The sequence below is a fragment of the Lissotriton vulgaris genome, chromosome 10 (assembly GCF_964263255.1).
Source record: "Lissotriton vulgaris chromosome 10, aLisVul1.2, whole genome shotgun sequence".
Lineage (NCBI taxonomy): Eukaryota > Metazoa > Chordata > Amphibia > Caudata > Salamandridae > Lissotriton > Lissotriton vulgaris.
The window spans coordinates 143,495,971-143,519,326 of record NC_141698.1 but is presented as its reverse complement, the minus strand read 5'-3'; positions in this window follow the sequence as shown (position 1 = coordinate 143,519,326).

Sequence of the window (23,356 nt, the reverse complement as noted above, 5' to 3'; positions counted from 1 at the left end):
GAACATAGTAAAGCAGGAGGCTGCTCAAATGACAATTTGGTACAGTTCTTTCTGGAACGGATCATGATAGAAGAACTCAATAACCCTGATGGTAGTTTCCCTCCTACTTCTGTTGGGCATGGTATGAACACTATCCTAGATTTCATTTTTGTTTCTGCATTTTTGCGGAACTTGCTAGGCCCTTTCAACATAAGTTTTACGGGTTTTAGCGATTACTACTGTATGTTTGTCTTCATCAGTGATTTGTTTGTGCAATCCCCAGTGCCAGCTACAATACATAAGCTGGATGGTAAAGCATGTGACCTGGGTAGAAGAATCAAGTGGGCTATGATTATCCCGAGGTATTTCTGAAGGATCTCGTGGTTGCCAGTGGTAAGAAATTTGCTTATTGCTTAGGGGATTCTCCGGACGACATTATAATTTTGAGTGCCTACCACGAGATTGATTCAGAAAAGGGGGTGGTGATGAACACGAGATTGAGGCAGATGTTACGGCCAGGTTGTCTCTACCCGCAAAAAGGCACCTACAAATAAGCCAAAATGGTCTGTTATTTAATAAAAGACTGCAGGAGCCATGATAAGTTCCATCGCCATCGCGAAGACCGGTCGCGTCTCAGCAAGGCGTCTCTCCTGCTAGACGAACGCGGAAGAGAGACGCCTTGCTGAGACGCGACCGGTCTTCGCGATGGCGATGGAACTTATCATGGCTCCTGCAGTCCTTTATTAAATAACAGACCACTGGGTGACTAAAAGAATAGTGAAGTACAAGAATACAAAAGAATAATTTTCACTTCCATGATCACAGGCTTTTAAGGACCAATGACAAAGGAATTTTACGGTTTTTATTGAATTATACGAAAATACGCCACTCACCATACTATACTTTTCTGCCTTGAAAAAGCCCGTGGAGAACCAACGTTAAGAACCAATGGACTCTGTGCTATCTAAATAACTGTGTGGACTGGAAAAGAATTGAAGTACTGAACTGATTGTATTGGATAATAGTTACGAGTAGGGATGTGCACTGGTTAAATTGTTTCTATCTATGGTTTATGAAATTCTGCTACACTTGCTGTGGGTAGAGGATCGTGACGGAAAGTGCTTAAGGGTGAATAAGCATCCTATCAGTTGGGCACTCCTAAATTGAGTATCTCTGCATGACTGGACAATTGAATACCAGGGGACAAATACAAAACTGATGTGCAGATCACAGTAGCAAATTCACCCTGGCTTTTTGTATGTGTAAAGCCAAAATGGTTTAATATGGAATGCTCCAATGCTCATAAAATGTTTTTTTCTGCTTTTAAAGCCTAAAGCCCAGCCCAAAGATCGGGGTCTAATCTCCCTCAGACATGGTTTATATAAAAAAGCGATAGAGAGGTCTGACCTGGTGGAAGCAGCACCAAAGGCTGATAAGTGCAAAATTTTGGGACATTGTTAACTGGCCAGCATTTAGAGTGCGTAATGGTCATGCCATCTCCTCCCACATATCTCCAGAGAAATGGATCGCACATTTTGAGGGTGTTTATATTTTGAAGGATTATGTGCCCTCGCATTGGCTCCCAGTGACAGTATTGCATCAAGGTAATTTAACATTTCAAATGGAGGAGGTTGAGTTTGTAATCGTAGCCATGACAGGCTACAAGGCTCCCAGTCCTGACGGGATTCCCTCCCACCTGTTTAAATTGTCACTGAGCTTGTGGACCCCGATCTTACCACGATAATTACATTTGGTTATGCGTGTCGGTTTACCATGCTCATGAACAGAGTCCATCGTCATACCTGTACACAAACAGTGCTCTAGTAACCTTCCTTGTGTTACAGGCCCATTTCTTTAATAGACTTGGTCGTCGAAGTAATGGGCAGGGTGATCTTGAAGAGGACCATGTTGTTGGCCAACGACAGGTCTTTTTTATCAGACCTTCAGTATAGTTTCCAGCTGGGCCTGGGTACCTGTGATCAGTGTTTACATTTTTTAATGCTGATCAACAAATATACTGTGGCAAAATCGGGCACTCTGTTTTTTGTGTGAATGGACTAGTCTTCTATTTTCAACAAGGTGAATAGTTCTAAACCGTGGCAGATTTTCTACCTCTGATTTGATGGCTTAACATTTGTGCACGACCGGAAAAATATCTAGGCAGAAAAATAGTTAACCCCATTGGTGAGTCAGACGGCCCCTGGCCGTCCGACGCACCAGTGCTCAGGCGTTGGACGTGCCACGGTCATCCGATTACATGGCACAGGGAATCCCTCTGGTGCGGGCACCAGAGGGATTCCCTTCCCCCTTCCCAACAGCCTCGGGAGCTAGGGAAGAGCTTTCCCAGCTCCTCAGGCTGTTTCTTTGGTTTCCCTGAAATGACAATCAGCGCGCACGTCGCACTGAAGTAATTTCAGTGAAACCGAAACTGAAATGAGCCAAGAGGCTCATTTCAGTTTCACTTTCCACATGCTCAGGGGGATATCTCAGGCCCCTGACCATGTAGAAAGTCAGGAGAGGTATTGTTCCCTTTCCAATGGTACGCCTCCCTAGTGGGTCTCTTCTTGGGCATTTCCCCAGGAGGGCGATCCCCAAGCAGGGATCCACCCACTAGGCACCAGGGAGGGGCCCTTTGGGCAAGGGCCATTGCACCCCATATATAATCGGGTACATTCTGTCTTTCTGGCCCCCAGGGGGCAGAAAACCCACTAGATAACAGGGATTTTCTCTCCAAATTTAATAAGGGGTGGGGGCTGCCCATTATGGGCATGACAATGCCCCCACCACCCCCTGCAAAATTACAAACATTCTGCCCCCTGGGTGGCAGAAAGTCCACTAGACATCAGGGTATTTTTCCCATTGACGTTAGGGGTGGGGGCTGCCCAAGATGGGCATGCCAATGCCCCCACCCACAAAATTCCAAACCTTCTGCCCCGGGGGCAGACAGCACCCTAGATACCAGGGATTTTTTTTATAGGCCTGGGGTGGGAGCTGTCGAGAATGGGCATGCAAATGCCGGTACCCCACCCCCCAAAGACAACAAAATACTTTCTGCCCCCCAGGAGGCAAATGGGGGAAATAGCCCCTGATCTGTCCCCCCAGGGAGCAGAACGGCCACTACCCACCACGTTTTTTTTTAAATTTCGGGTTGGGGGCTGCCCAGAATGGAAATGCCAATGCCACCAACCCCTCAAAAAGATGCCACAGTATTTCTGTCCCTCCACCAGGGGCAGAAGCCCCTGATATGCCACGGGGGGCAGAGAGCCCACAAGGGGTCAGAAATTATGCTGGCTTTTTTATACATAGGGGTGGGGGCTGCCCAGAATAGACATCCCAATGCCCCCACTTCTTAAAAGAATAGCCACAGTCTTTCTGCCCCCCCCTTGGGGGCATATAAGGGCAATATCCCCCAATTTTACCCCTCCCCAGGGCGGCAGAAAGCCCACTAGGCACTGACTATTTTTCAGAAAGTGCATACCTGTGGTTTTGGATCCTAGCGCAGCCGGCACATAGGGAAACATAGCAAACCTGTATATATTTTAAAATTAGACACCAAGGGGAACCCAGAATGGGGTGATTAGTCTGGCTCTCACCAGGTTCTGTTACCCAGAATCACTTGCAAACTACAAACCTTGTAAAAAAAAAAATTTTCCTGGCATTTCTGTGATGGAAAGTACTTGAATCTCCATGGAGCAACAAAATGTCACCCACCCCGCATTTTCAAAAGTCTTCTGATAAAAATAATACCTCACTTGTGTGGGTAGACCTAGTGCCCACAACAGGAAACGGCACAAAACGCAACATGGACATACCACATGTGTACAGTGAAAACTGACCCTTTTTTTGCAAAGTGCCTAGCCGTAGATTTTGAACCATAGTTCTGCTGGCACCTAGGGAAACCTAGCAAACCTATACATTTTTAAATCTAGACACCCAGGGTAATCCAGGATGGGGTAACTTGTGTGGCTGTCAGCTGGTTCTTTTACCCAGAATCCCTTGCAAACCTCAAACTTTGTCAAGAAAAACACATTTTCCTCACATTTCTGTGATGGAAAGTTCAGGAATCTGTATGGATCCACAGAATTCCAGCCACCCCGCATTTTCCAAAGTTTTCTAATAATTATGGTAGCTCACTTGTGTGGATAGGCACAGTGCCCGCAACAGCAAATAGCCAAAAACGCGACGTGGACACACCACATTTTTACACTGAAAAGTGACCCCTTTTTTTGCAAAGGGCCTAGCTTTTGATTTTGAACCCTAGTTTGTCCGGCACCTAGGAAAGCCTAGCAAACCTATACATTTTTAAAAACCAGACACACAGGGGAATCCAGTATGGGGTGACTTGTGTGGCTCTCACCTGGTTATGTTACGCAGGATCCCTTGCAAACCTCAAACTTTGTAAAAGAAGCACATTTTCCACACATTTCTGTGATGGAAAGTTCGGGAATCTGCATGGGACCACAAACTTCTACCCACTCCGCATTCTACTAAGTTTCCCGATAAAAATTTTACCTCACTTGTGTGGATGGGTCAAGTACCTGTGACAGGGAAGGGGCCCAAAAGTATTGTGGAGATATCAAAATTACCTATCACAGAATGACTTGGTTTTGCAAAGGGGGGGGGGCACCTGGAAAAGTTGTAGGATCACTGGGCTGACACATTTTCCCTGCCACCCAGTGTTCCCCCAGGTCTCTCGATAAAAACGGCACCTCACTGTTGTGGGTGGGTCAAGTACCCACGACAGGCAAGGGCCCAAAACGTAGTGTAGAGATATCAAAATTACCTATCACAAAACGATCTACTTTTGCAAGGGCGGGGGGTAACATGAATTGTTAGGCCCGGGCTTGGCGGCCATCCAGGGAAACCTACCAGACTCACACATTTCTGAAAATTAGAGAACAGGGGGAGGCTATTGAGGTATGGCTTGCCTGGATCCCCCAGCGTTTCACAACCCAGTGTCCCATGCACACCTCAAATTTTTGAAAAATTCACTTTTTCCATACATTTGTGTGTGGGATCACCATGCCAGCACACATGTCTTACCACAGAGCGTTCCCCTTGTTCTCCAGAGAAAATGTATAACTCACTTGTGTGGGTGGGCCAAAGGCCTGTGACTGGGAAGAGCCAAAAATATAGGGATTAAAGGTTTAGCACCGCAAATTCTAAGCACTACATTATTTTTTTTTTTTATCTGATTCTGCATTCAACAGCCACACAAATGAGGTATCATTTTACTCACGAGACCAAGAGGAATAATAGGTGGTAGGACGTTTGTGCCGGCACAGTGATCTCACACAAAAATGTGTAGAAAAAGTGATTTTCATAGCTAAATTTGAGGATTGCAGTGGATTCGGGGAAAGAGAATGTTGGGGGATCCATGCAAGGCATACCTCAGTGGACTCCCCTCAGTGTCTACTTTTCAGGAATGTGTGGGTTTGGTAGGTTTCCCTAAATGGGCACCAGCCTGGGGCCTAAAAAACAGGTGCCCTCCCTTCAAAACCAGGTAATTTTATGACAGGGAATTTTGAAGTATCCACGGTACGATTTGGGCGATTTCCTGTTGCAGCCACTATGCCTACCCACACAAGTGAGGTTCCATTGGGAGACCTGGGGAAATGCTAGGTGGTAGGAAACTTTTGTCAGCCCGGTGACCCCACAACATTCCCGCAGGGAAAAGTGAGGAAAATTTGATTTTTCAGCTAAATTTGAGTTTTGGAGGGGAATCTGGGTAGGGAACGTTTGGGGGATCCATGCAAGCCATACCTCACTGGACTCCACAGGGCATCTAGTTTTCAGAAATATGTGAATTTGGTAGGTTTCCCTAGATAGCAAAAAAAAAAAACAGGTGACCCTCCCTGCAAAACCAGATCATTTTGATATGTGATTTTGATGTCTCCACAACACGTTTTGGGCACTTGCCTGTCGCTGGTACTTGACACACTGACACAAGTGATGTATAATTTTTATCGGAAGTCTTTCCAGAATGCAGGGTTGGTGGAATGTTATGGATACATGTAGATTCCAGAACTTTTCATCGCCGAAATGTGATGAAAATGTGTTTCTTTACAAAGTTTGAGGTTTGAAAGGGATTCTGGGTAGGAGTTCCTGGTGAGAGCCACACAAGTTACTTCATTCTGGATTCTGCTTGGTGTCTAGTTTTAAAAAATGTATAGGTTTGCTATGTTTCCCAAAGTGTCGGCAGAGCTAGGGTTCAGTCAGTCAGTCAGTCAAGTACACTTTATTCGATTGTTAAAATCATAAAAGGTATAAAAGTTAAAATGTACATACATTCCAAATACAGGATGACACATAGTAAAACAGATTAGCAGCAAAGATTATAAAAAGGTACATTTGATTATAAAAATGTCTTTTCAGGGAGTGAAAACAGTTCAAATATAAATATAGTCATGTTCTTGTTATGCGAGATTTCGTTCTTGTTGCGGCTACCAAGAAATTAGAAACGCGAAATATAACGTAAGTACTGCCTAGGAGCTGAAGATAAATTACAGCAGGCATTACCTGGGTAAAGCCTTCCTTTCTTAAAATGGGTAGCAAAAATGTAGCCCTTTCCACAGTGAAAAACCTGCAGAACATAGTAAAATGCATTGTGTTTTGTACAGATCTAATATCACATTTACAAAATGGGGCTGCCTCCGGTTTCGCCCATTTAGGATAACTGCCCAACTGGTAGTGGATTAGATTAAAATGGAACTTGGTCAACAGGAACCTATGGAATGGTTTGGTGACAATAGCAAGATATGGTTCCATTGAGGGAGACTGTAGAAGCAAGTAATGTGATCTAACAGTTGGCTTCTTCAATTCCCTTTCCTCCCGTGCCAGTCTGGCCCCCTCCATGTAATGTTTTTTAATCATACCAATGTCCTCCCTCCTAATGCAAGAAGGTGAATAAAAAAGTTCCAGGCGACCCATCTCCACTAAAGATCTTTTTATGTATTCCAGCCAGGGCACCCTATTAGAATGATCTAAGGACATGACATCAGCCATAATAGAGTGGTTCAAGGATAATTCGCTGTTCAACCAGGTCCAAAGCCAGAAGATTATTGGGCCAGCCTTAACCTATCGGAAACAAAGTCCAACCCCAGCTCCACATGTGTCGAAAAGGTTGGGGTAGACTGAGGAACCGACAGCAGCGATCGCAATAACCTATTTTCCACCTTCTGGATGGTGTCGTCTTTTATGTAACCCCATAAAGGAGAGCTAGTCTAGTTTTCAGAAATATGTAAATTTGGTAGGTTTCCATAGATAGCAAAAAAAAAAAACAGGTGCCCCTCCCTGCAAAACCAGATCGTTTTGATATGTGATTTTGATGTCTCCACAATACGTTTTGGGCACTTGCCTGTCGCTCGTACGTGACACACTGCAAAAGTGATGTAGCATTTTTATCGAAAGTCTTTCCGGAATGCAGGGTTGGTGGAATGTTATGGATACATGAAGATTCCAGAACTTTTCATCGCCGAAATGTGATGAAAATGTGTTTCTTTACAAAGTTTGAGGTTTGCAAGGGATTCTGGGTAAGAGTTCCTGGTGAGAGCCACACAAGTTACTTCTTTCTGGATTCTGCTGGGTGTCTAGTTTTAAAAAATGTATAGGTTTGCTATGTTTCCCAAAGTGCCGGCAGAGCTAGGGTTCAAAATCTACAGCTAGGCACTTTGCCAAGAAAGGGTACGTTTTCACTGTAAGAATGTCGTGTATCCAAGTTGCGTTTTGGGTTGTATCCTGTTGTGGGCAGTAAGCCTATCCACAAAAGTGAGGTACCCTTTTTTTCAGAAGACTTTGGGGAATGCCGAGTCGGTGGAATTTTGTTAATCCACGCAGATTCCAGAACTTTCCATCACACAAATGTGAGGATTATGTGTTTTTTTTAACAAAGTTTTAGGTTTACAAGTGATTCTGGGTAGGAGAACCTGGTGAGAGCCACACAAGTCACCCGATCCTGGATTCCACTGAGTGTCTAGTTGTAAAAAATGTATAGGTTTGCTAGGTTTCCCCAGGTGCCGGCAGAGCTAGGGTTCAAAATCTACAGCTAGGCACTTTGCCAATAACCAAGAAAGGGTCCATTTTCACTGTAAAAATGTGGTGTGTCCATATTGCTATTTGGGTCGCTTCCTGCCATGGGCACTAGGCCTACCCATACAAATGAAGTACCATTTTTATTGGAGGACTTTTGGGAATGCGGGGTGGGTGGAATTTTGTGGATCCATGCAGATTCCAGACCTTTCCTGCACAGAAATGTTAGAAAAATGCTTTTTTCCTTTTAAAGTTTGAGATTTGCAAGGGATCTGGGTAACAGAACATAGTGAGACCCACACAAGTCACCCCATCCTGGATTCCCCTTGGTGTTTAGTTTAAAAAAATGTATAGGTTTGCTGGGTTTCCCTAGGTGCTGGCTGTGCCAGGGTTCAAAATCTACAGCTAGGCACTTTGCAAAAAAAGGGTCAGTTTTCACTGTAAAAATATGGTGTGTCCATTTTTCGTCATGCAGCGTTTCCTGTCGCAGGCATTAGGCCTACCCACACAAGTGAGGTATCATTTTTATAGGAAGACCTTGGGGAATGCAGGGTGGATAGAATTTTCTGAATCAACGCAGATTCCAGAACTTTCCTTCACAGAAATGTGGGGAAATGTGTTTTTGTGGACAAAGTTTGAGGTTTTGCAAGGGTTATGGGTAACAGAACCTGGTGAGAGCCACACAAGTCATCCGATCCTGGATTTCACTGAGTGTCTAGTTTAAAAAAATATATAGGTTTGCTATGTTTCCCTAGGTGCCGACAGAGTTAAGGTTCAAAATCTATAGCTTGGCACTTTGCCAATTACCAAGAAAGGGTCAGTTTTTACTCTAAAAATGTGGTGTGTCCATGTTGCGTTTTGGGTCGTTTCCTGCCTCAGGCACTAGGCCTACCCACACAAATGAAGTACCATTTTTATTGGAAGACTTTTGGGAATGCGGGGTGTGTGGAATTTTGTGGATCCACGCAGATTCCAGAACTTTCCATCACAGAAATGTGAGGAAAATTTTGTTTTTTTGCAAAGTTTGAGGTTAGCAAGGGATTCTGGGTAAGAGAACGTGGTGAGAGCCCCACAATACACACTATCCGGGATTCCCCTGCGCGTCTAGTTTAAAAAATGTATAAGTTTGCTTGGTTTCCCTACGTGCCGGCAGAACTAGGGTTCAAAATCTACAGCTAGGTACTTTGGAAAAAGGGTCAGTTTTCACCGTAAAAATGTGGTGTTTCCACTTTGTGTTTTTGCCGTTTCCTATCGCGGGCACTAGGCCTACCCACACAGGTGAGGTACCATTTTTATTGGGAGACTTAGGGGAACACAGAATTTTAGAGTAACTGTATTACCTTTTGACTTTCGATGCATTTCTACCTTCCAAATGTAAGACAATGCGTAAAAAAGAAATCCTACATATCACATAGTGTGGGTACCCACAATTTCGGAAATGTGCAAATAGCTACTGTTTCAAACTCTATCTTTTGTTCCCATTTCAGAAATACATAGGTGAATTTCATACCAATTTTTCATTGTTAATATTTTCCCAAATGAATTGTGATATACCAGGTACACATTAAAAAAAACATTACAAGATGCTGCGCAGGTAATGGCTCCGGGTTTGCCGGGTTCTTAGTGGACCTACAAGTCATATATAGCCCCACAACCAGAAGGGTCCAGCGGATGTAACAGTATATTGTTTAAAAAAATCTGTGATACTTAGAAAAAGTTACAGGTGAAAACATTGGCACAAATGGTTGTTTTTTTAACTCATTTTCATTTTTTCATATATTCAACTGTTAGTTCCTATACAAAAAAACCTTGAAGGATCTACACAAATGACCCTTCCTGAATTCTGAATGTTTTCTACTTTTCTGAAATGTTTAGCTTTCCAGGATACACTATTGCTTTCATACCCATTTCTATCATTAACTGGAAGGAGGTTGAAAGCACAAAAAACAGCAAAAACAGGCTATGTCCCAGAAAAATACCAAAACTGGTAAAAGATTTTGGTTTTCTGACAAAAGTAAGTATGGCCTTGAAATCTGGGAAGATGGTGATTTCAGCACCACAAACCCTTTGTTGATACTATTTGCAGGCAAAAACCAGCCGTTTTCATCTTCAGCACTTTTTTCCAATTTTACCCCCAAAAACATTTGGCTGTATTTTGGCTAATTTCTGGGTCCCTTCCAAAAGGAATCAACAAACTCTGTGTACCTTTAAAATCCCCATGATGCTGGAAGAAAAGGACGTAAATTTGTCATGCATACCTTATGTGGTCAAAAAGTTATAGTGGGCTAAGTGCAAACTACCCCAAATAGCCCAAAAAGGCTTAGCCCATGGAGATGGAAAAGGCCTAGAAGTGACAGGGTTAAGGACTGTTTGAGCTTGACGGGTGGAGGTCAATTCAATGGCTGATATATATTCAGAACACCTTTGCTAGGTTAGGCCGGCCTTCTTTGTTTGACTCGCCCTCTTCCATTTCTAAAGCTGACATTGCCTGGACCAGGGGCAACTTTTTGCAGCCGAGGTCAGTAGAGAGGGAAACTATTGAGCTGAAGAAACCCATAGTTTGTGGCCATGCACTGATCAACACAGGTCCTGCCATTGAGCCCTATTTTCACACCACTATTTATGTCTATTAATGTTCTTCACAGATTTCTCCTCACTAGATATAGGTTTGGCCGGTTTCACATGTTGTTAGCTTCTCCCAAACCTGTTGTCTGGTGTACAATGTATCGAGTTTTATAAAGTGTTTTCCACTTAAGTGGAGGACTTTTTGACAGATTTGTTCATTGGTATCTATCAGCCTTATTCATGAAGCCGAAATCGGCTTGCAAAGGGCCAGATTCTGCGAATCTGGCCCTTTGCGAGTGTGATTTTTGCATTTGGGATTCATCATCCCAAATGCAAAAATCGCTAATTGCGATCTCGCAATTTTGCGAGGAATTACATTTAAGGAATCTCTATTTGAGATTCCTTAAATGCAATTCATCATCCAATTTTGTTTTGCGAATTCGCAATTTCCGGCCGCAATTTACCGCGAGGTCAGACCTCGTGGTAAATTGCGAAAACTCAGAAAAATGCTTTTAAATGCATTTTTTTGAGTTGCATGTTACACACACACATGTCCTTTGGACATGTGTGTGTGCAACAACTGTGTAAAATTTCATTGGAGGGGTGCTACAGGGTGTCCTTTGGACACTCCTGGCACCCTTCAAATCGCTATCTTATTTGCGATTAGCTAATTGCTAATCGCAAATAAGGAATACTCCCCATTCATTCCTATGGGCCTTTTGGCCCATAGGAATGAATGGCGAGTTATTCCTTATTTGCGATTAGCAAATTGCTAATCGCAAATAAGGATTATGTAGGAATCGCATTTCTTTATGCAATTTTTACATGAATCCCGTTTTGCGAGTCCTTAATAGCGATTCGCTATGAATCGCTATTAGGGGCTCGCAAAACGGGAGAATGATGAATCAGGCTGTATGAGGGATTGACTCCCCCTGCCTCATGGGCCACCACAAATATTGTAGGGTTTCCAAACTCCCTCCCCCCCATGCACCTGGGCGATACCGCCCTATAATGCTGACGAACAGCGACACTAAAATATATTGAAAGGTTTTAGCCATCCAGCTGTCAAGTAGAATCAGCAAGGTTGTCTCCCCTAGTCAACATAGTTTTATTCCAGGGAGGGGGACCACTGACCATATACAATGGGTTATGACTCTAATGGACGCCTCTACGATGGCAGGAGACCCTTTGGTGCTTATTTTATTAGACGCCGAAAAGGAGTTTGATAGGGTCTCCTTGAGATACTTGTGGGTTGTAATGAATAGGTTTGGTATTGGACCTAGGTATATTAAAGCAGTAACATCTCTATATTGCAATCCTACAGTTAAAATAGCACTAATGGGAGAACAGGTAACAATTCAATGCGGCACAAGGCAAGGGTGTCCATTACTTTTTGACATATATATAGACCCCATAATATGAAAACTGCATAATAATACTGCAATTCCATCAATGTGCTGACACAGGTGAGACATAAAAGCATTGGCTTATGCTGATGATATAGTCATAGGGACCCCTAGATCCAGTTTCGCAATTATTCAAAATGCAAAAAGAGGCGGGCAGCTTCATAAGGTTCTCCGGGACTCTCTAAACCGGGATGAAATCCAAGTGGTTACTAACAGCAATGTTCATCTCGTCAATACCCGAGTGCTTAGGGAAGGTGGTGTACCAGGGTCCAAGCATCTCCACCGAGATTGATCAAATTGTTGAGAATAATTTGTCATTTGTGTTTGGAAAGGCAATGAAAGATTTCTTGAGAATGGACAACTTGCATTTGTATATAATTTGCAGGAGTAAAGTCAATAAAATGACGTTTTTGCCCAAAGTGCTATAACTTTTTGGGCTGTACCACTCAAATATGTGAACTAGCGGTTTAAATTGATTGATAAAATGGCAATTAGAATCATTTCGGACTACTCTAAAACCAGGAGGGCCCTCAAGTTCAGGCTGTTCTAAATTTTAAAATGTACTACTGGACTTTGGCTCTGCAAAACATGGTCACCTTAATTGGAGAGAGGGTGGGATATGATATGGAAGGGAAGAAATCCCCTTGGGATTCAAGTTGCTGCTCAGAGCGGAGGCTAGAGGGTGCATTCTACGCTAGATAGAGCCCAGTTGCTTAAACAAAACATGACTTAAGACCATTCAATAAGCCTATAATATTTGGGCAGCATTACAAAATAAACTGGGGCTGGGCTACTTGAATTTCTGCACCCCAGTGCACGAAAACCCCTATCTCCCACAGGTCTTTAGGGATATTTATGACGGCAAGGTAAAGGCCTGAGCAGGATAGGGGACTTATATATTGAATCATGCTTTATCTCCTTAAAAAAATAATGGTTGAGGTTTGACCTTAGTCAAAAGGATTTCTTTAAATATCTGCAAGTCAGAGATTTTTTAATCAAGAAAGGGAGGGGGGGGGGGCGGGGGCTTTTCTAGAATTGAGCTTATTGATTTAATAGTGAGAGGGTCACATTTCGCAATTGGTTGGGTATATGGGGTTATAAACTTTCTTGTGAAGGAAAAATTGGAGAACACTCTCTGAAACGGCAAGTAATATAGGGGCCTCAGATAGCTCATTCTTAAAGTCATCAGAATTAGGCCACTCTATACTGTTGTCAGTTAATTTAGTGGCTTAACACTAGAAAACCATGTTTGACCTATACTACACCCTCTGGAAGATCTCTAAATGGGTGGTGGGTGGGGGGTGATGCAGGTATCAGTTGTCCAAGAGCCTAGTATTTGGGGGCAGATCTGATACATATGATTGGGAGCTGCCATGCGTTAGGTGTGATTAATGCAGAGATAGCTTGTTATAACGGAAGGGTTTCTTATTGCTAGAGGTAGGTACCTTGTCCAAGTAGGGACCACTGCTTCTAGTCAGGGTAGGGGGGATACACAATCTAGATAACCCCAGCTCACCCCCATGGTAGCGTGGCACGTGAATACAGGCTTCTCCTAAGACAATGCGCAAAGTATTAGTACTCAGAACACACAGTAACACAGTGATAACACCACAAATGGACACCACACCAGTTTAGAAAAATAAAATATCTTTAGCCTAATTCAACAAGACCATAATGACAAAAATCCAACATACATGTAGTAAAATAGCACTCAAAAACAGTTATTTCCAAAATAAAGCTTGCAGAAAACAAATAACTCCAACTGGGGCTATTACGATGTTGTGACAGCAATAAATCCAAAGTACAGCGCCAACCGCAAGGTGTGCAGCATCAGGCACGGAGTCACATGGACCCCCAAACAAATAGTACCTTTGGAAATAATAGTCAATGACGATGCAAGGCATTGTGGAGGGTGCCGAGGTTGAGGCCGGCTCCCTGGCATTCACGGGGAGGCGAAGCATTGTGTCTTTGAGGCTTTGTGTCTGCGAGGAGGAGACTTGTTTAATCCAGGACAAGTGAAGTCGGTTGCGTCGGTGGTGAGGCGTCAGTTCTGGTGAGGCGATGTGAAGTCGGCGACTTCGTGGAGTAACGCTAGGCAGTTATCAGTGCAGCAATTAAAGGATGTAGGAGATGGCAATGATGGAGTCAGTGTGAGCGCTGGCATCGAGAATGCCAATAACTGTAGGCGCCATAAGGCATTAAAGAGTGCCGACAGTGAGGTTTAAGTTCTGGTGAGGCAATGGAAAGTCGGCGAGTTTGTGGAGTCATGCTAGGTGGTTATGAGTGCAGCAATAACAGGATGCAGGTGATGGCGATGATGGAGTTGGAGCGAGCGCTGATGTTTGGAATGCCAATAACTGCAGGCGTCGAAAGGTGACGGAGCTGCAGTGCAGGCCAGGCGGTGCGTCGTGCACTTCCAGAGTGGGGCCCCTGGCCTCGGTGCAGGATGCAGCGTAACAGCAGCATCACTGGCGGCATTAGAGATTGCTTTTATTGCTTCTCTTAGGTTTCTTCCAGCTCCCAATAGCAGGAACAACCTCCAGAGGCCCCTAACTGGAACAGGTTTGTCCTAATAGGTCAGAACTCTCAGCAACAGAGTTCAGGGGAGCTGGGGGTGAAGTATTTGTGTCCGTGAGACTTCAGAATGGGAGGCCAGCACACACAAGCCCTTGAAGATTATTCTTAAAGCAGGTTTCTCAGCAAAGTTTCAGTCTTTGTCCTTTCCTTGGCAGAAGCAACAACTGTAGGCCAATCCAACACAGCACACAGAAAAGGGGCATTACTCTTCCTTACAGCTTGCCAGCTCTTCTCCTTGGCAAAGTTTCCTCTTTAGTTCAGACGTGATCTGAAGTTCTGGGGTTTAAGGTCCACTACTTATACCACATTTTGTCTTTGTTCTTCTTTGTACAAGGATTCCTGAGCCCAGTCTAAACTAGTCCTGTCCACACTGGTGCAGTACTACAACAGGGGGTGGAGACAGCATTGTGCAGGGGAGACAGACCCTATTCAGGTGCAGGGAATCTAAATGCAGCCAAGGTCTATTTAGGTCAGCTCTGAGTCATCCAGAATGGGCCAGGAACACCTCAACCTGACGCCCCCCCCCCAGTGGCTCTCTGTAGTGAATGCACATCCCCAGACCCTGTCACTTCAAAACCAGACAGTCCACGAACAGGCAGAGGCACACAGAATGGTTAAACAAGAAAATGCCTACTTTCTACAATTGCATTTTCATGCACACAATTAAAAACCGTGTTTACTAATAGATGTGTTATTAAGTTCTTAGTTCAGATAGCCTAAACTTTATTCCTCTATCTTGTCCCAATGGGAAGTTATACTTGCTGCAGGCCCACTAGTAGCATTTGATTTACTGGCCCTGGTACACTCAGTGCACTTTACTAGGGACTTACTAGTAAATCAGACATGCCAATCAGGGAGAATCAATCATGATAGCAATTTACACAGAGAGCTTATGCACTTTAGCACTGATTAGCAGTGGTAAAGGTGTCCAGAGTCCTAAAGCCAACAACAACAGCTCAGGAGAAATATGAGAAAGAAGCAAAATGTTTGGGGATAGCCCTGTAAAAAGGGCCATTTCCAACATAGCTAAATTCCTTGAGAAAAGCCTGAAACTCAAAATATCCTTCAGCCCCAGCTTATTCTATTGGGGATACAAAGGGAAGAGGTCGCCAGTTCAGCCCAGCTGTTTATGTTTGTCTCCATGGCAGTGTACCAATGACGTATAGCACCTGCCTGGATCAACAAATCACCACAATCTTTTCCAGCAATGGCTTGCGCGACTCCTGGCAATTTATAATTTAGAGATCTGGTTATATTCTCATAAGAGGAGAAAAGCTAGGAACAGACGGGAACAGACATGGGCTCTACATTTTAGACTGGATTACGGGACAGCAAAACTAAGAAAGCTAGGATCTAGTAGAGTTTATCATGGGATTGCTGATTATACTGTTCTGGTGTGACTGTGTATGGCTTAATATTGACTTATATAGTGTAACTGGTTCATTCATCCGGCTGAAGATGGGTCGATGGTAGGATCCCAGGTAATCTTTGGATATCATAATGCTGCTAGATAGATGATTATACATAAGATGATAGTTTAAACTTCCATTTTGTTTCTCTCTCTTTTCATATGACATATGGGAATTTTTATGTATAATGGACTAGCAGCCCGTCCCGACGTTGTCCGGGTATGAATTGCTGCCGGCCAGTAGTATATAGACTAGGGAAAGCACATAGTTACTATCTCCATGGCTCTTGATGCTGCCATGTAGCCCCGGGCCACTGTCCTACCCATGCATGCAGCCCAACCAGCTTGATGGAAGACAAAAGAAGGGTGAGCAAGACAAATACCAGGTTCATGGCCCATAAAGCAGCTCTCACAAATACAAACAGAGCATCCACAAATACTGCTTCTAACTGAGCCCCGTGATTGAAAATACAACATAAGAAAATACTTTTTTGGTGAACAGTGGTTGTAGCTCAATTTGTAGAACTAAGAGCAAGAAAAATAATTTTTTTCTTTGCTAATATTGTTTAATAAGTTATCTCAGTGTGCTGGGTAGGTCTAAGAGAAAAAGGGATCAGCAAACTGGACAGATTAGTTGAAAAAAGCGAGGTGTTAGCTCTTTATAGACCTGACTGGGCTTTTTGCAGTGTCAGGGATAGGACAAATTGGTTCCACACTACTAGACTCTGGAACATTTACCCTCTCCTCTCTTTCCAAAACTCATGAGTCTAACTATGGGGACCAGCTCCATCCTTCAGATAATGAACTAGGGGTGCCTTTGGGATTATAGTGGTTTAGTTAGACGGATGACGCCCAAGGTGAGACACACTCCCATACTTTTATTTATGCAACACTCTGCAGATTTAATTTGAGACATTACTTTTCAGGGAGCCAGTGTGAATTTTTGTTAGTGTTGGAATCATCCTTGCTTTCCTTCAAACACTTTATCAGCAGCATTTCGTTACAGCTGCTGTTCATAAATTGTCTGCTGGTGCGCCTATAGATTAAGCTGTTGCAATTATCTGGCCTGCTGTTATTGAGTGAGTCACCCACTGCTGTTTACCATCGGAAATAATAAACTGCCAGATTTTACTCTGCGGAAATGGCATGTTTTGCATTTCATTTCAGTGATGATATACTGGTGTATGTAGCTCAAGGTCAAAGCACATTGAAGCTCTTAAGCTCTGCTTCAGCGCCCACACAAACACAATATCAAATAAAGAGAAACTGGCAGTCAAAGCTGGCATTATAAATCTACTCGGTTGAGACAAGGCCAGCCATCATGTTAGTGATGCACAAGTAAGTAATAATGCAAGGCAACTGAGAAGAACCATCAAGGTCGAATCTTCTCCAAAATAGCCATACAAGGCGAAGTCACCCCTGGCAGCACTAGATGAACTTACAAAATGTAACATTTTGCCTAATGTGGTGGATTGCAATCAGCCCAAATACTGTTAGTGTAAGGCTCGTAATGACTTTGCAATGGACTCTTACAAAAAATAGCATGATTCGAGAGGATGTTTCCAAGAAAAACAGATCATTTGCTAGTGATGCACACATGCATAATGGGGTAAATGCAATATCAGAACTATTAGGAGACAAACTGCAACATTTTATGTATTCATATTTGTTCGACCCGGGATCCCTGTGTTGGCTGAGGTAGGTACCTTAGGCCAATTAGGGACCCGCGGTTCTACGTCAGGGTGAGGAAGGAAGATCATCTTTTGAGATAACCCACACTCACACCCTCGGTAGCTCGGCAGGAGCAGCCAGGCTTATATTCAAGGCAAATGTGTAAACTATTTGCTACCACGCTCACAGCAACCCAATGATGGCACCACAAATAGACTCCACAACAGTTTTGTAAAAACGAGTATACATTTTATGTAAATAGATATACGATAAGACGACCCGATATAAATCCAACATATGAATATGTGTACCATCTATCCTGGCCGGCTGTTAGGCCAGCCAGCCCTTGCAAATTCTGGTGATAATAATGAGCTCTTCTAAACATCCTGCTGTAATCCTAATACCATGTTATGCAGTTCGTATGCTAGAATCAGTCACTTTTGCAAGATAAAAATAATGCAACGAGGAACACAGTAATCGGGCACTTTGCAATGTAAAAATAATGCAATGCGTAACGCAACAACCTGGCACTTTGCAATGTAAGAATAATGCAATGCGTAATACAACCCCTAGGTATATCGTTCTGCAGAAATAAGGCAATGCGTAATACACTAATCAGGTAGTTCGTTATGCAGGAATAATGCAATGCGTAATACTCTGATCAGGTAGTTCATTATGCAGAAACAATGCAATGCGTCATACGACAATCAGGTAGTTCGTTATGCAGAAATAATTCCATGGGTCATACACTAATCAGGCAGTTTGTTATGCAGAATTGATACAATGCGTAATACGATAATCAGGTACTCCGTTATGTGGAAATCAGATAATGCGCAATACACTCCTGCACCGATCACAGTGCCTTTGGCGGCCTCTCCACAACTCCTTCTACCTAGAGTCAGCCTCTGTCAACAGTTGCCCCAACACGGGTATGGTGTAACAAGAACTGCAGCTCCGCACTTTGGCCCCGGTACTGCTACGCCTTTGGCAATACGCCGCAATATGAGCCGAAGCAGTGGCTCGCGCTGCCAGAACGAGAGAGAGGCCGAGAGCGTGTCCCTCTGAGCCCCCACCCCGCCCCAGGAGTCGACACACGTTACCTGGGGGCGCAAACTCACTCTACTCTTCTTGACCAGCAGTTTGAGCCTCCAATGCAATCTTGGTGAGTGGGCAATGGCAGGCTTGGGCCAGCAGCTCATCTCCTCCAGGGCTGCCAGTCTGCCACGAAGATCTCAGGCTGCTACAAGGCACACACACACAGCATTGCTGAAACTTCCTTAAGCTTCGGGTGCTCAATCACCAGTCACTCCCCATGAAGGTCTCAGGCTACACGAAGAACACCTGCACAGCTCCGCTGAGACTCACTTTAATTGCAGGTGCATGTTAACAAGGCAATCCTCACGAAGGTCTCACGCTGTACAAAGCCACGCATGCAGCGTCGATGAGACTCACTTGGACTCCGGGTGCACGATAACAAGGCAATCCTCACGAAGGTCTCATGCTGCACAAAGCACACGCACACAGCATCGATGAGACTCACTTGGATTCCGGGTGTGCATGATAACAAGGCAATCGTCATGAAGGTCTCATACTGCACAAAGCACACGCACATATCGTTGATGAGACTCACTTGGATACTGGTGCACATGATAACCGGACAATCCTCACAAAAGGTTCAGGCTTCAAAAAGCACACACACACAGCGTCGCTGATCCTTGCTTGGACTCCAGGTGCCAGGATCACATGGCACACCTTACGAGGGTCTCAGGCTGCAACAAGCACGCACACACAACGCCGCTGAGACTCTCCTGGAAACTTTTGTATTACTGTGTTTCCTTGGGCCCTTGGGGATAAGTTACTTCAGGACACAGCACAGCAAAGTCCTTTCAGGCAGGGGGACACAGCACACAGCAAAGTCCCTTTAGCCTTTCCTTGGTTAAAACAGCAAACTGCAGGCCAGCCCTAAAACACACAGCAAGGGCCAGCCCTTTCCTTCAGTCTCTTCAATTTTTTCTTTCTTGGCAAAGGTTCCTCTTGACCATGAAGTAGCTCCAGTCTTGTTCAATTTTGATCAAGCCATTCTCCAAAGTTCAGGGGCTTCAGCTCTCAAAGGTATACCCCTCAATGGCTTTGAAGTCTTTGTATTTCAGGGGGCGCTGACCCCTGTTCAAACCAGTTCTGGGTGCCTCCATTCCAGTGACACCTTCTTCCTTTGATTAGTGGGGTATAGATTCTCAATCACTCAGCAGGAGATGGGACAATTGTTTTATAGCAGAACCCAGGCCTCTTCACCTCTAGGGGCTAATCCTTCCCCTACACTTCAGATACAGGTCAGCCTGTTGCTGTCTCACCTCCTCCCATGGGTCAAGACATTCCCCATATCCTATCGCTTTCAAATCCAGACAGTCAAATCACAACCAGGCAGAGAGACACAGAAATGTTTAGAGCACAAAAACCCAGCCACTTCTAAAAGAGTGGCTTATAAACACACAATGAAAAAACCACCTTCATAGAAAGATGTGTTGTTACATTGGGAGTTCAGGCATACTAAACTTCACCGCTCCATCTTAAGCCGTTGGGAAGATAGGCTGGAAAACATATTACACAGCCTTCCCATTCTATCCTATGGGCAAGGTGGCCTTTCAACAGTGAAAAACGAAATGGAGATTATTTCACTGTTAGTACATGGTACCCACCTTAGTACATATCCTACCTTTCACATGCACTGCACCCTGCCCAGGGAGTACCCTGGACCTACCATAGGGGTGTCTGATGTGCATAGAAAGGGAAGGGTAAGGTCTGGCAAGTGGGTGCACTTGTCAGAACAACATGGCAGTTTAACAAACTGTGCACAGGCCCTGCAATGGAAGTCATTTGTTCCCTTTTTAAGGCTACTTGTGTGGATGGCAAAATTAGTGCTGCAGGCCCACTAGTAGCATTTACATTACCAGCCCTGGCACACATAGTGCACATTACTGCGGACTTTACTAGTAAGGCAAACATACCAATCATGGACAACCAATTATCATTATATTTACACAGAGAGCACTTGCACTTTGACACTGTTTAGCAGTGGCAAAGTGTCCAAAGCATCTAAGATGGCAACACAATGTCAAAAAAGGTCTAGGAGGAAAGCAAAAAGTTTAAGGACTTTAGCCAAAAAGTGCTAAGTCCTACAATATGCATTACATATTGGTTTATAACAACCATATTTGTTGAATTAGCAATTAGATTGTAATGTATAAAACATAATAGGTGTGCCTTTGTACATTTTGCACTGGTTCAATAAAAGGGGTGTCAGTTTGCATGCACTACGCTTGTCTGAGCAAAATAACAGTGGTTATGAATTACAATACAATGTTTTATCAATAGATAAACTGTTGGTCCATTTACCAAGTGCATTGGTTTCTGCAAGAAAGCATACGGTTAAATCTGTGCATTTCTTTAAACACATAATACCCGTTTAGGTTTATATCAACAGGGCAATGATGTGTCAAATAATTTTTGGGGTATATGTAAATACAGTATTCCTCTGTGTGTGCATTTAATAATGCCATCCACACAATGCATAGGTCTGTAGACACACCTTATTGGTTTGCCCCATAATATGGCAATGTATTGTAATTGTGAGAAAATCCCTTGTGGAGAACTCTCCGTATGAAAACTTGCTGGGGTAAAGAAACTAAGGGCCTGATTTAGATCTTGGTAGACAGATTAATCATGTCACAATGGTGACTGATATCTCTGAAATATAAATCTCAATATATCCAGTGCGATTTATATTTCGGTGCACTGGATATCCATCACCGTTGTGACGGAGTAACCCATCCTCCAAGATCCAAATCAGCCCCTAAATCTATCTGGCTTCCCCATTGCATCTAGTTTCAAAAATTTTTAGGATTATTAGAGTTCTACCTGCAGACCCCTGACCAAAATATTGTAGCCACGCCCTATATCAACTTCACATAGTCGTGGTCTGGCCTTTTCATTTCTGTCAACAGAAGTTCGGAAATGTCAGGCGGTAAAGCATTTTCGAGTGGGTGTTCTATAACTATGCTTTTCAGCACCTCAGACAAGGGAACTGTGTTTATTTACCCATAGTTTGATGTTTGCAGAGCATTCTGGGTAGGAAGAGATGGTGAGATTCACACAAACCACACATCCCAGGATTCTTTGGTTTCAATACTGCAAGGGGTTGGTAAGTTTCACCGGGTGACGGCCAATCCCAACTCCTGACTTCAGGGCCAAGCCATCAAGTGACATTGACTTACTTTACATGTGGTTTAGACCCTTTTCTTTTCTGCACACTAAGGTCATCCAAAAAAGTGAGATACATGGGGATTGTGAGAATGCAAGATGTAGGCGTGTTTGCCCTTGGCAGTGAATTTTGGTGTTCAACATTACAAAAATGTGACCAATCAGGCTTTTTCCAGTATTTGCCATTTGAAGTGCATTACATGTATGGGGTGCTTGTATAATGATTGTAAATACTTTTTTAGACTTGTTAAACTCTGGCAAGTCTCTATTTTTCAAACAGGTATCGAAATGATAGATTTTCCTGGAAGCTCTTCAAATCCTTGGCCAAAAGTAAAGAGACACCGGGGCTTATTTAAAAGCCCATTGCACAGTTGGTATTTCACTTTTTCCCATATTAAAAGTGACGCACTGGCAGCGCAAGGGGCTCGTAAATAAGCCCCATCAATTTCCAAGTTTGAAATAACAAACCATGCATACAATATTCTCAAGATATGGATGTAATTTTTGACAGTTTCTTTTCATGATATGATCATCCATATACCTGTTCACATTTTGATTGACTGATACATTTCTGGATGCAGGTACATAAGCAAAAGAAACTAGACATTAGTTCATTGGTATTATACATTTCCCAGTTTTAGAAATTAAAATATTTCTTTTCGTTTTTGGATCAACTCTTTAGGGTTTTGGATGAGAGATAAATCCCCTGATTGTCTTGCCAGCGAAACTGAAATACAGAAGGTGGAAAAATCCAGAGCAGCCCAGCTCCCCAATTCATTTTGATTTTTTCCGTCGACCAAACCTGATTTCCCTGGTACACAAATGTAATTTCATCTGTGCCCATTTCCTACAATAACCCCCCAAAAGGAATTATGTTCTGTGATTGCAGCAGAACCTCGATTCTTGATTGCAGCAGAAACAAGATTCTAGAGCAAAAACCCTTTTAGGACATGACTGCTGATGGATCATGGTCCTTCTGCAGCTCCAATGCAGAAATCCTTTTAGGAGAGCTACCTTTAAAATGGGGAGACATCCCTTTCAAATAGTACCTCTCACTCAATCTCCATGCCCAACTCTTTTGTCTTACCCTCTTTAATTGGCATAACATGTGTCCAAAATATTCTGCCACCACTGATATGTTGAGTTCCAATGGGAAAGTCTCCCAAGGACTGTGACAGAAAATCACAGTCATAGCAAAAAACATTCTCATGAAACAGCATAGATTGTCAGGAACCGCCTTCCTTTCGTTACTTGAAATGTCCACCTGGCAGATGTACATTTCCTAATTGGGCTGGTGTGGACTCCGTCAGGGTTATGGAGACATTTACTTCATCACCCTGATGGAGTTTACTCCACCCTCTGAATCATAAATCTGGCCCCAAATCACCTCAGGGCAAAAGTAGTCATGCGCTTTCTATACATCTGTGGGTGGTAATCAGGGATACCCTCTGATTCCTCCTCAAGG